Genomic DNA, 11,319 nt, shown 5'->3' with positions numbered 1-11,319 from the left:
GGCCTTTTCCCAAATTGATTTGAAACTCTATATATATGTATGCATTTTTTTAAGGATGAATATACAATTGAGAGCATGAATCCTAAAGAATCCATCTCTTGTTATGATTTTTCTTTACTTTTCATATGCTATGGACTGTTTTGAATGCATCTTGAAAAGCATGATATAAAATATCTTGATTAGTGTTGTGAATGAATTATGGTTTTAATTTTAAAAGAGAGGGATATTTATGTTGACCAATGTTGAATATAAATATATAATGAGAAGAGTTGCATGGTTTGTCAAAGATAACATGACAACCACATATTTATTGAAAGAATGGGAATTTTGCATAGTTTTTGAAACATGAAATCTCTTATACTATTTGCATGCTTGGGTGGTATAAATTATGTTTTAATGAAAGAATCATGCATGGTACAATATGGCTCAGAAGTAGGACTTGCAAGTCTTGGTGTGACGACACTAACTCAGTTAAAGCAATAGTAATTCAGAACAGAACAGAACACATGTTTGAAATCAGATTTTCAGATTATGAATTTAGAAAGATGCATATTTAGAAAAGGTTTTAAAATGGGCTTAAATAAAGTTAGATGGTTATCCGAAGAAAGTACGAGTTGAAAGACTCTATGCTAGAAACCGTGATTTGCCGACACGGGATTATGGTACCATGCTTTGTGATCTTGTGTACCTTGATTCATGTCATCCTAAATTGGGACTATGGTTAGGAGCCCTGCTTTTTGATCTTGTGCACTACCATGACATGTTGATTTGATTGGGGATTTTGGCACCCTGTTGTGTGATCTTGTGTGTCCCCATTATAGATACTCCAATTCTTGCAGCAAACATGGAGTGGGGGATAGGCCACCGACTCAAAGGCGGATTCCATATAGCCCATGGAATTACAGATTGTAGGGTGTACCATCTAGCTCAGAAGTAAGACAGAGTGAGTCATCATTTCAATGAAATGTTTCAAAGTCTCTAAAATGTGTCCATGTGTTTTCATATATTATATGTAAAATATTTTATGAATTGCTCTCACTTATGTTATATATAAATACATTATTTTGGACTGCTCTGCATACCAGTACATCTGTATTGACCCCCTTCCTTCCAGGTTCTGAGGCTCAATATAGGGGTCCCGATAAGCAGTAGATTTTCTCCGGACAGAAGTGCAGAGTTCCGTGGTGAGCCTTCTATATTTTAGAAGGCCTAGTTTACTTCAGTCATTTATCATTATTATGTTTTGGTCTACTGGGGGTCTTGTCCCAGTTTTCAGATAGTTGGGTTTTTGCATGTAGTAGAGATTTCGCAGACTGAGTCAGATATAACTCAGATGTTTTGAATTGCAGTTTTCATTAAGATTTGAATTCATATTTAATGACCATGATTCCGTTTCATTATGTATATCCGCATTATCTTTTTCATATGAGGACAGTGTATGTGATTACAAGTTAGAAGTGCGTCCGGGCCTTCATAGTTCGAGATGTTTGTCACGGCTAGGACCCCGGTTCAGGTCGTGACACAAGTAGACAAGCATCGTCACATAACAAAAATTCAATGAATTTACAGTATAGCAAAGATACGTCAAACAATGCTCACAACCATGCCACATAACCATAAGAGTATCAACCATACTGTAAAAATCAACACAAATATGTATACACATGCAATGGGACTTAGTTTTGCCCAAATAGTCATGACCTGTAGGGAACAATCTATGTTCATGTACCATACCAACGTGGTACCCCATCATAAAAAATGAGTAGTATCAATATCATATCTGTACCAGCGTGGTATCCAATCCTCCATAAGTAAGTAATATTAATATACATATCCATACCGGCATGGTATCCGATCCTCCATAAACAAGTAATATAAATATACATATTCGTACCCCTATTTCACCCAAGTTGTTTAAGAACCGGAAAAAAGAAGCGGTGTGGTATCCGATCCATTATAAACAAGTAATATCAATATACATATTCATACCAATGTGGTATCCGATCCACCATAAACAAGTAGTATCAATATACATATCCGTACCGGCGTGGTACCCGATCCTCCATAAACAAGTAATATCAATATACATATTCGTACCGGCGTGGTACCCGATCCTCCATAAATAAGTAAATATCAATGTACATATCCATACCGGCGTGGTACCCGATCCACCATAAAAAAGTAATACCAATATCAAATTTACGCTATCTCACAACATACAATACGACATACCAAATTTACAAGTACACTTAAAGTCATAAGATAATTCCATCAAGTAAATTTTCAATAATTATTTATACAAATACCAACAATCTAAATATCATCAAATTCAAGCATGTCCGAACACCAATCAACAAGCATCCAATTTAGGAGCATACACACAATTAAATCGAGTCTAAACTCTAATTAAATCGTAACCTACCTCGACCAACGAATTCATATGTAGTTAGTCCACAAGCGCCTTGCCCTTCCTCAAAGATTCAAAATGTTCAAAATCTGTTCCAACATATAATCCCCATAAAAATATGAATCTAGTAACACCCATTTATAAATTCTTATTCTAAAAATCCTAAACCTAAACTTCAATTTCACTAATACCAAAATTACGAAAATTAAATAAATATACATAATAATCTGTAAACCAGTGATCTTCATAATAACATAGAACACTTACATAGAACATAAATAACCATTTTTGTATAATGCCAATAATTTGCTTATCGTGATTTTGACCTAACTTGTTCACTGCACACGTGCACCACTGCCATATACTTAATCAATCCATTAATTAGTTTATGCAATTCACATACAACTAATTTTCTACCAATTAACCGCACACTACTCCTTAACTACAATTCATTCCTATTCCGTGCTCACTTCAATTCACTGTAAAAATATATTCATGAAAGGTTTCTTGCCTAACTTCTTGTCACCCTCACATCACTACATAATGATTATCATTACAACTAAACCTCACTTTAAAACTTCAAAGGCACAAACTGTAAACTCCCTCGTGAATAAAAAAACCACGGCCTAATCTTCATTCACTTTGTTACATACAATAACACTAGAAATATAATCAATCCAAGGAATCAATTCGAGAACTTACAAAGAATTTCCTTTGAGCTTTGACGTAAAACTACCACTGCAACTTTTTGCCTCTCCTTCTCCCCACTTTCTGATTCTATTGTTATAATATATGGTAAACCCTACCCACTTAAATCTATTCTTGTATTGGTCACATAAGTAAATCAATTATAGTTTTGACCCACTAAATCACTAATTAAATTAATTATTTAAAATACTCCAAACTTTTAATCTATCCTCAAAATTTATTTGGAGTCATATAGAAATAAATCAAATATGTACTTGACTAAAAAGTACGTTCCGGGAATATTGAAAACGTTAGCATACCTAATAGAGATCGTCTTGACCAAAGGTTGACTGTAATCAAGCTTAAATTTATTAAATCTCGATAATCCAACTAATTACTTAATTTACTTTTGAACACCTCAAGAATTGATACCATTCATTCCGTGAGTCATAATTCACGTACACAAACTGTGGAGAGAGCTAAAATAGAAAAAATAAGAAAATTCACAAACGACCAAGAAACTCATCACATCAGAAACCAATTACACAACCGTTCATCTCCGAACAGGCCAACAAGAGACAATAAGGGGAAACAATGAATTACCTAAATCAGGAAAAAGATGTGGATACTTGCTACACATGTCTGTTTTGGTCTCCCAAATGGTCTTCTCAATAGGATGATTCTTCCACTGGACCTTCACAAATGCAATGTCTTTAGTCCTCAACTTACGGATGTCTCTATCAATAATAGCAACAGGTTTCACATCATAAGAGAGGTTTCATATAACAAGACCGAATCCCAATGAATTCTATAGTTACTATTACCATGAAATTTCTTTAACATAGATACATGAAACACCAAGTGAACTCCAGATAAACCCGGATACAATGCTAACCTATGGGCCACCGGCCCCACGCTGAAGAATCTCAAATGGTCCAATATATCTAGGACTGAGCTTACCTTGCTTCCTAAAACACATGACACCCTTCATGGGTGAAACTTTGTGCTACACTTGCTCACCCTCCATAAAGTGCATATCTCTAACTTTCCAATCTGCATACTCCTTTTGTATGCTTTGAGATGCTATAAGTTTCTCCTGAATGAACCTGACCTTCTCTAACGAGTCTTTCAACAGATCAGTGCCCCACGATCATACCTCAAAAGCATTAAACCATCCAATGAGAGATCTACACCTCCTCACATTTAATGCCTCAAATGATGTCATGTCGATACTCGAATGATAATCATTATTATATGCAAACTCGGCCAAAGGTAGAAACTAATCCCAATGACCTCCAAAATCCATCACACACGCACGAAGCATATCCTCCAACACTTGAATTATTTGGTCGGGTGCCCATCGGTCTGAGGGTGGAAAGCTGTAATAAGGTCCAACCTTGAACCTAACTCCCTATGCAACTTCTTCCAAAAGATAGAGGTAAATTGAGTACCCCTATCCGAAATAATAGAAATTGAAACCCCATGCAATCCAACAATCTCCTTAAGATAAAATTTGGCCAACTTTTCTGCATCATAAGTCACTTGAACTGGAATGAAATATGCAGATTTAGTCAACCTATCCACAATAACCCATATAGAATCATACTTTTCCCAAAGTCTTGGAAAGACCAATAACGAAATCCATAGTTATTCGCTCTTATTTCTACTTAGGAATGGGCATCCACTGAAGAGTACCTCATACTTTATATACTGGCAACTTTGACATTTGGCAACAAAATCAACTATATCACGCTTCATTTGGCCCCACCAATAATGTTGTCTTAAATCATGATACATCTTAGTCGCTCCAGGATGTGTAAAATACTTCAAACTTTAAGCCTCGGCTAGAATAGTAGGAATTAAATCATCAACACGGGGTACACAAAATTACCCCTTAATCCGCAACACACAATCAACATCAAGAATGGCTTCTTTTGCTTCACCCTGAAAAACCTTATCCCGAATCTTGTTCAACTTAGCATCCTCAAATTTTTAGCCTTAATTTGATCAATAAATGTGAACCTTGCCTCAATGTTGGCTAGAATTCCTCCTCTCTCAGTCACCTCAAGTTAAATAAACTTGTTAGCTAGAGTCTGAATCTCTCTAGCTAATAGACACTTTCTAGCATTCAATTAAGCCAAACTACCCATACTTGTTGATATCCTGCTCAATGCATCAGCAACCACATTAGCTTTCCCTGGATGGTAGACAATGGTGATATCATAATCTTTAAGCAACTCCATCCATCTATGTTGTCTAAAATTCAAATCCCTCTGCATGAACACGTACTGTAAACTGCGGTGATCAGCGAACACTTCACAACGAACCCCATACAAGTAATGCCTTCATATCTTAAGAGTAAAAACTTCAGCAGCTAACTCCAAATCATGAGTGGGATAATTCTTTTCATTGGGATTCAATTGCCTCGAAGCATAACCAATAACATTCCTTTCCTGTATCAACACAGCACCTAAACCAGAACGTGAGTCATCACAATAAATAATAAAGTCCTTACCCTCTACCGGCAAGGCAAGAATAAGAGTAGTAGTCAACAAGGTCTTGAGCTTTAGCTCTCCTCACACTCATCTAGACCAAATAAAATATACATCCTTCTGAGTCAACCGCGTCATATGAGTAGAAATAGAAGCAAACCCCTTCACGAACCTGCGGTAATAACTTGATAAGCCAACAAAGCTATGACCCTCCATCACTGAAGTAGGCTTAGCCCAATTCTTAACCGTTTTAATCTTCTGCGGGTCTACTATCACACCTTTTTTTGAAACCACATGCCCCAAAAAGGATACAGAAGCCAACTAGAACTAATACTTAGAAAACTTTGCATAAAGTTTTTTCTCTTTTAACAAATCCAAAACAATCCTTAAGTGATTCTTATGCTCCTCTTTACTCTTAGAATAAACTATAATATCATCAATAAAGACAATCATGAAAGAATCTAAGTAGGCTTTAAATATCTCATTCATCAAACTTATAAAAGCAGCTGGGCATTAATCAGCCCAAAAGATATCATAAGAAACTCACAGTGCCCATACCTAGTTCGAAAGAAATCTTAGGAATATCGTCAGGCCAAATCTTAAGCTAATTATACCTGGACCTCAAATCAATCTTAGAAAATACGGATGTACCCTGCAACTGGTTAAATAAATAATGGTACGGGGTAAAGGATACTTATTACGGATAGTAACTTTGTTCAACTGCCTGTAGTATATACACATACGAAGACTAACATCATTCTTCTTCACAAACAAGACAGGAGCACCCCATGGAAAGGCACTCGAACAGATAAATCCCTTACTCAACAAATCCTGCAACTAAGCCTTTAGCTCTTTCAATTCAATCAGAGCCATCCTATAGGGAGGAACAGAAATAGGATGAGTAACTAGCTCTAGATTAAAAAAGAAATCAATGATGTGGTCTGGTGGCATACCTAACAAATCTGTAGAAAAAAACTCTTGGAACTTACATACCGCAAGAACTGACTCAATAGATGGGACCTCTGTGGAAGTGTACCAAAAATATTCTAGGAAGGTCAAACAACCTCTCCGAATTAACCTCTTTGCACATAGAAAGGAAATAAGTTTCATTGGAGCAAGACTATAATCACCCTCTCACTCAAGTCTATCCATTTTTGACATATCCCCAGTCACTGTCTTAGTATGAAGTCCAATATAGCATGATACAGAGATAATAAACTCATACCCAAAATTATATCAAAATCTACCATGTCTAGAATCACTAAATCTGCCCAAGTTTGATACCCCATATACATATCAGAACAAGGATAATAAACCCTATCGGCAACAACAAAATCACCAACAGGAGTAGACACGTGAATAGGAAAGTCAAGTCAATCACACACCTTATCAAAACCCATAACAAAATTGACAGATACATATGAAAAAGTAGAGTTGGGATCAAATAACATAGCGGACACCCAGTCATAGACAAGAATAATACCTGTAGTAATAGCATTTGATGCCTCTACCTCAGACCTGCTTGGAAAAGCATAGAAATGGGCCCTACCACCAATCTGAGTGTCACCTTTGCCTAGCTGAAAACCACCTCAATGGGGCTGATAACCACCCCTACCTGTCTGATGACCACCATAACTACCCTATGGATGACCTCTACCATTACCACCACCTTCCCTACCTGCTGGAACTAGAGCTCTAGGATCCTGCTGCTAGCTAAACTGACCAAACTGCCTCACATTAGGAAAAAACCTCCTGATGTGACCAACTCTGCCGCACTCATAACATATACGATCTAAGACGGATCCCCTTCTCCTCAATTTTCAATAACTAAGGTACATACCGAGACAATAAATGTAATTTAGCCTCATAGCTGCAACTAACATGTTCCCCTACCTAAGATTAGTAAACTCTCCCATTTTCTATCTCTCAGAATACAAGGCACATACTTTTTTAGAAAAAACTGAGTAAAACTGAGTCCAAGTCAAGGGAAGCAAACCTGCATCCCTACACTCCACATAAGCTCTCCACAACATCTTAGCATCCCCTTGAAAATGGAAGGTAACCAGTTCTACACCATACCTCTCAACCACACCCATCTTTGAGAATAAGAATGAAAAAAGTTAAATACGGATTAGAATCACCAGATATTAATTGAAATCAAGTAATAGCACGTAAGAAAGAAGAATTTGAATTTTCCTACTATCCTATAGCCTCTCAAATAAAAGTACAAACGTCTTCGAACCATTCTGCATGACTCTACTAGACATGTTCTTGTAGATCGACGAACCTAGGGCTCTGATACCAACTTTTTCATGACCCAAAAGGCTATGAGTGTCACCCACACTAATCTTCCTACGGGAGAACCATCTAAATCGAACCATTACCCAATCACTTAGTCAAGATTAAAATGATATTATCATAAAACCAACTTAATAACAATAATCTGGAGCTAATCATTATCAATGCTAAAATCAACAAGCTACTCACTGAAATCCACAAGACCCAAAAGTTATAGTACAAGAACTCCTAACAAAGATCATGTCTAAAAGATATATCCAAAAATAAAGTATTTAAAGAATGTTTCATTTCCTGAAAGATGGACAGGAACAAATAGGATGATCCATGGCAGCCTAGAGACGGAGTGCTCGCCCTTGGATCAAGATCTGCTATCAAACTCTAGAGGTGAGGTCATGCTTGAGCCTCTGAAATACTTTCTGCACTCAACAAAAGAAGAGTACAGGGTAGTATCAGTACAAATCACTATGTACTGGTAGGTATCATAGGCCAACTAAATTTAATAGCACGTACACAATAAAAATCAAATAACAAGTAGACATTCATCATCACATAACAAAAATTTAATGAATCAACAATACAACAATAATAGGTCAAATAGTGCTCACAACCAAGACACATAACTATCAAGAGTATTAACCATACTGTAACCATCCACAAATATGTACACACATGCTATGGGACTTATTTTTGTCCAACTAGTCATGACCTGTAGGGAACAACCTATATTCATATACCGTGCAGGCGTGATACCCGATCCTCAATAACAAGTAATATTAATATTATATTCGTACCGGCGTGGTACCCAATCCTCCATAAGTAAGTAATATCAATATACATATTTGTATCAGCATGGTACCCGGTCCTCCATAAATAAATAATTTCAATAGACATATCCATACCGGCGTGGTACCTGATCCACCATAAAAAATTAATATCAATATACATATTCATACCAGCGTGGTACTCGATCCTCCATAAATAAGTAATGTCAATACACATATCTGTACTAGCGTGGTACCTGATCCACCATAAATAAGTAATATTAATATACATATCCATACCGGCGTGGTACCCGATCTACCATAAATAAGTAATATCCGTACCAGTGTGGTACCCGATCCTCCATAAATAAGTAATATTAATATACATATCCGTACCGGCGTGGTACCCGATCCATCATAAACAAGTAATATCAATATACATATCCATATCGGCGTGGTACCCAATCCACCATAAACAAGTAATATCTGTATCGGTGTGGTACCCGATCTTTCATAAACAAGTAATATCAATATACATATCTGTGCCAGCATGGTACCCGATCAACCATAAACAAGTAATATCAGTATCAAATTTACACTACCTCACAACATACAATACGATGTACCAAGTTTACAGGTACACTTAGAGTCATAAGATAATTTCATCAGGTATATTTTTAATAATTATTTATACAAATATCAACAATCCAAATATCATCAAATTCAAGTATATCCGAACACCAATCAACAAACATCCAATTTAAGAGCATACAGACAATTAAATCGAGTTTAAACTCTTATTAAATCATAACCTACCTCAACCAACGAATCCATATGTAGTTAGTCCACAAGCTTCTTACCCTTCCTCAAAGATTCGGAACGTTCAAAATCTATTCCATTATATAATCTCCATAAAAATATGAATGTAGTAACACCCATTTATAAATTCTTATTCTAAAAATCATAAACCTAAACTTCAATTTCACTAATCCCAAAAATTACAAAAATTAATAAATATATAATAATCCGTAAATCAATGACCTTCATAATAACATAGAACATTTATCTACAACATAGAACTTAAATAACCATTTTTATATAATGCCAATAATTGGCTTATCGTGATTTTGACCTAACTTTTCACTGCACACATGAACTACCACCATTGTCATATACTTATTCAATCCATTAATTAGTTTATTCAATCCATATACAACCAATTTTCTACCAATTAACCGCACACTACTCCTCAACTACAATTCATTTTTATTCCATGCTCATTTCAATTCATTGTGAAAATATATTCATGAAAGGTTTCTTGCCTAACTTCTTGTCACCCTCACATCACTACATAATGATTACCATTACAACCAAACCTCACTTTAAAACTTCAAAGGCACAAACTGTAAACTCCCTCGTGAATAAAAAAACCACGGCCTAATCTTCATTCACTTTGTTACATACAATAACACTAGAAATATGATTTGAGAACTTACAAAGAATTTCCTTCAACCTTTTGACATAAAACTACCACTGCAACTTCGTGCCTCTCCTTCTCCCACTTTCTGATTCTATTATTATAATATATGGTAAACCCTACCAAATTAAATCTATTCTTGTATTGGCCACATAAGTAAATCAATTATAGTTTTGACCCACTAAATCACTAATTAAATTAATTATTTAAAATACTCAAAACTTTTAATGTATCCTCAAAATTTATTTGGAGCCCCATAGAAATAAATCAAATATGTACTTGACTAAAAAGTATGTTCCGAACATATTGAAAATGCTAGCATATCTAATAGAGATCGTCTTAACCAAAGATTGACTGTAATCAAGCTTAAATTTATTAAAACTCGATAATCCAACTAATAACTTAAATTATTTACGAACACCTCAAGAATTGATACCACTCATTCCGTGAGTCATAATTCACGGATACAAACTGCGGGAAGAGCTAAAATAGAAAAGATGAGAAAATTCACAAACAACCGAGAGGGTCGTTACAGTGGATGTGATTATTTTCGGTGGGTAGAAAGTATCTCAATAAATGAAAAGAACACCATTCTGTCACGATTGAAGAGACCCTTATTCGATGGTGATACCGCGACTTCACAGAAAACTATGAAGTTTGATACGCTATTTAATCTCAACGAAGTCGTAGAAGATACAAATTTTCTTAGGACATTTCTAAAAGAATCCAAAGAAAAATAAAAATATTTGAAGGATATATTTAATGAACTAAGCAGGAGAATCGTGTTTTGAAAAGAAAATGGAATGAAAAGTGAAAAAAAAAAAAAAGAAACTATTGAAAGTTTTTATGTGTTATGTTGATTTGCTGTTTAATTTGGAATTTTTTACCGTTGATTAGTTATCATGTAGTTTTTCAGTAAGTTTAATGTTATGCCATATTTTTTTTTTTATAATTTTAGTAGTTCGAACCTGTCATGTAATATGTTTTTCAGTTTAAATTCGAATAAAATCGGTTAATATTTAGTAATTGTTGTTCATTTTACTTCATATAAATAATTATTTGCTATTTATTTTTTATTAAAAGTTTTATGTTTTATAAATTATATTTTTTATCTATATTTTTTTAATCCATAATTAAAATTAGAGATGCCTATATTTAACACTACAAAAAATTCAATTACATAATAATTTTCTTAGA

Source organism: Capsicum annuum, chromosome 6 (assembly GCF_002878395.1).
Source record: "Capsicum annuum cultivar UCD-10X-F1 chromosome 6, UCD10Xv1.1, whole genome shotgun sequence".
In the NCBI taxonomy this organism is placed as follows: Eukaryota; Viridiplantae; Streptophyta; class Magnoliopsida; order Solanales; family Solanaceae; genus Capsicum; species Capsicum annuum.
This window is presented reverse-complemented; position numbering follows the sequence as displayed.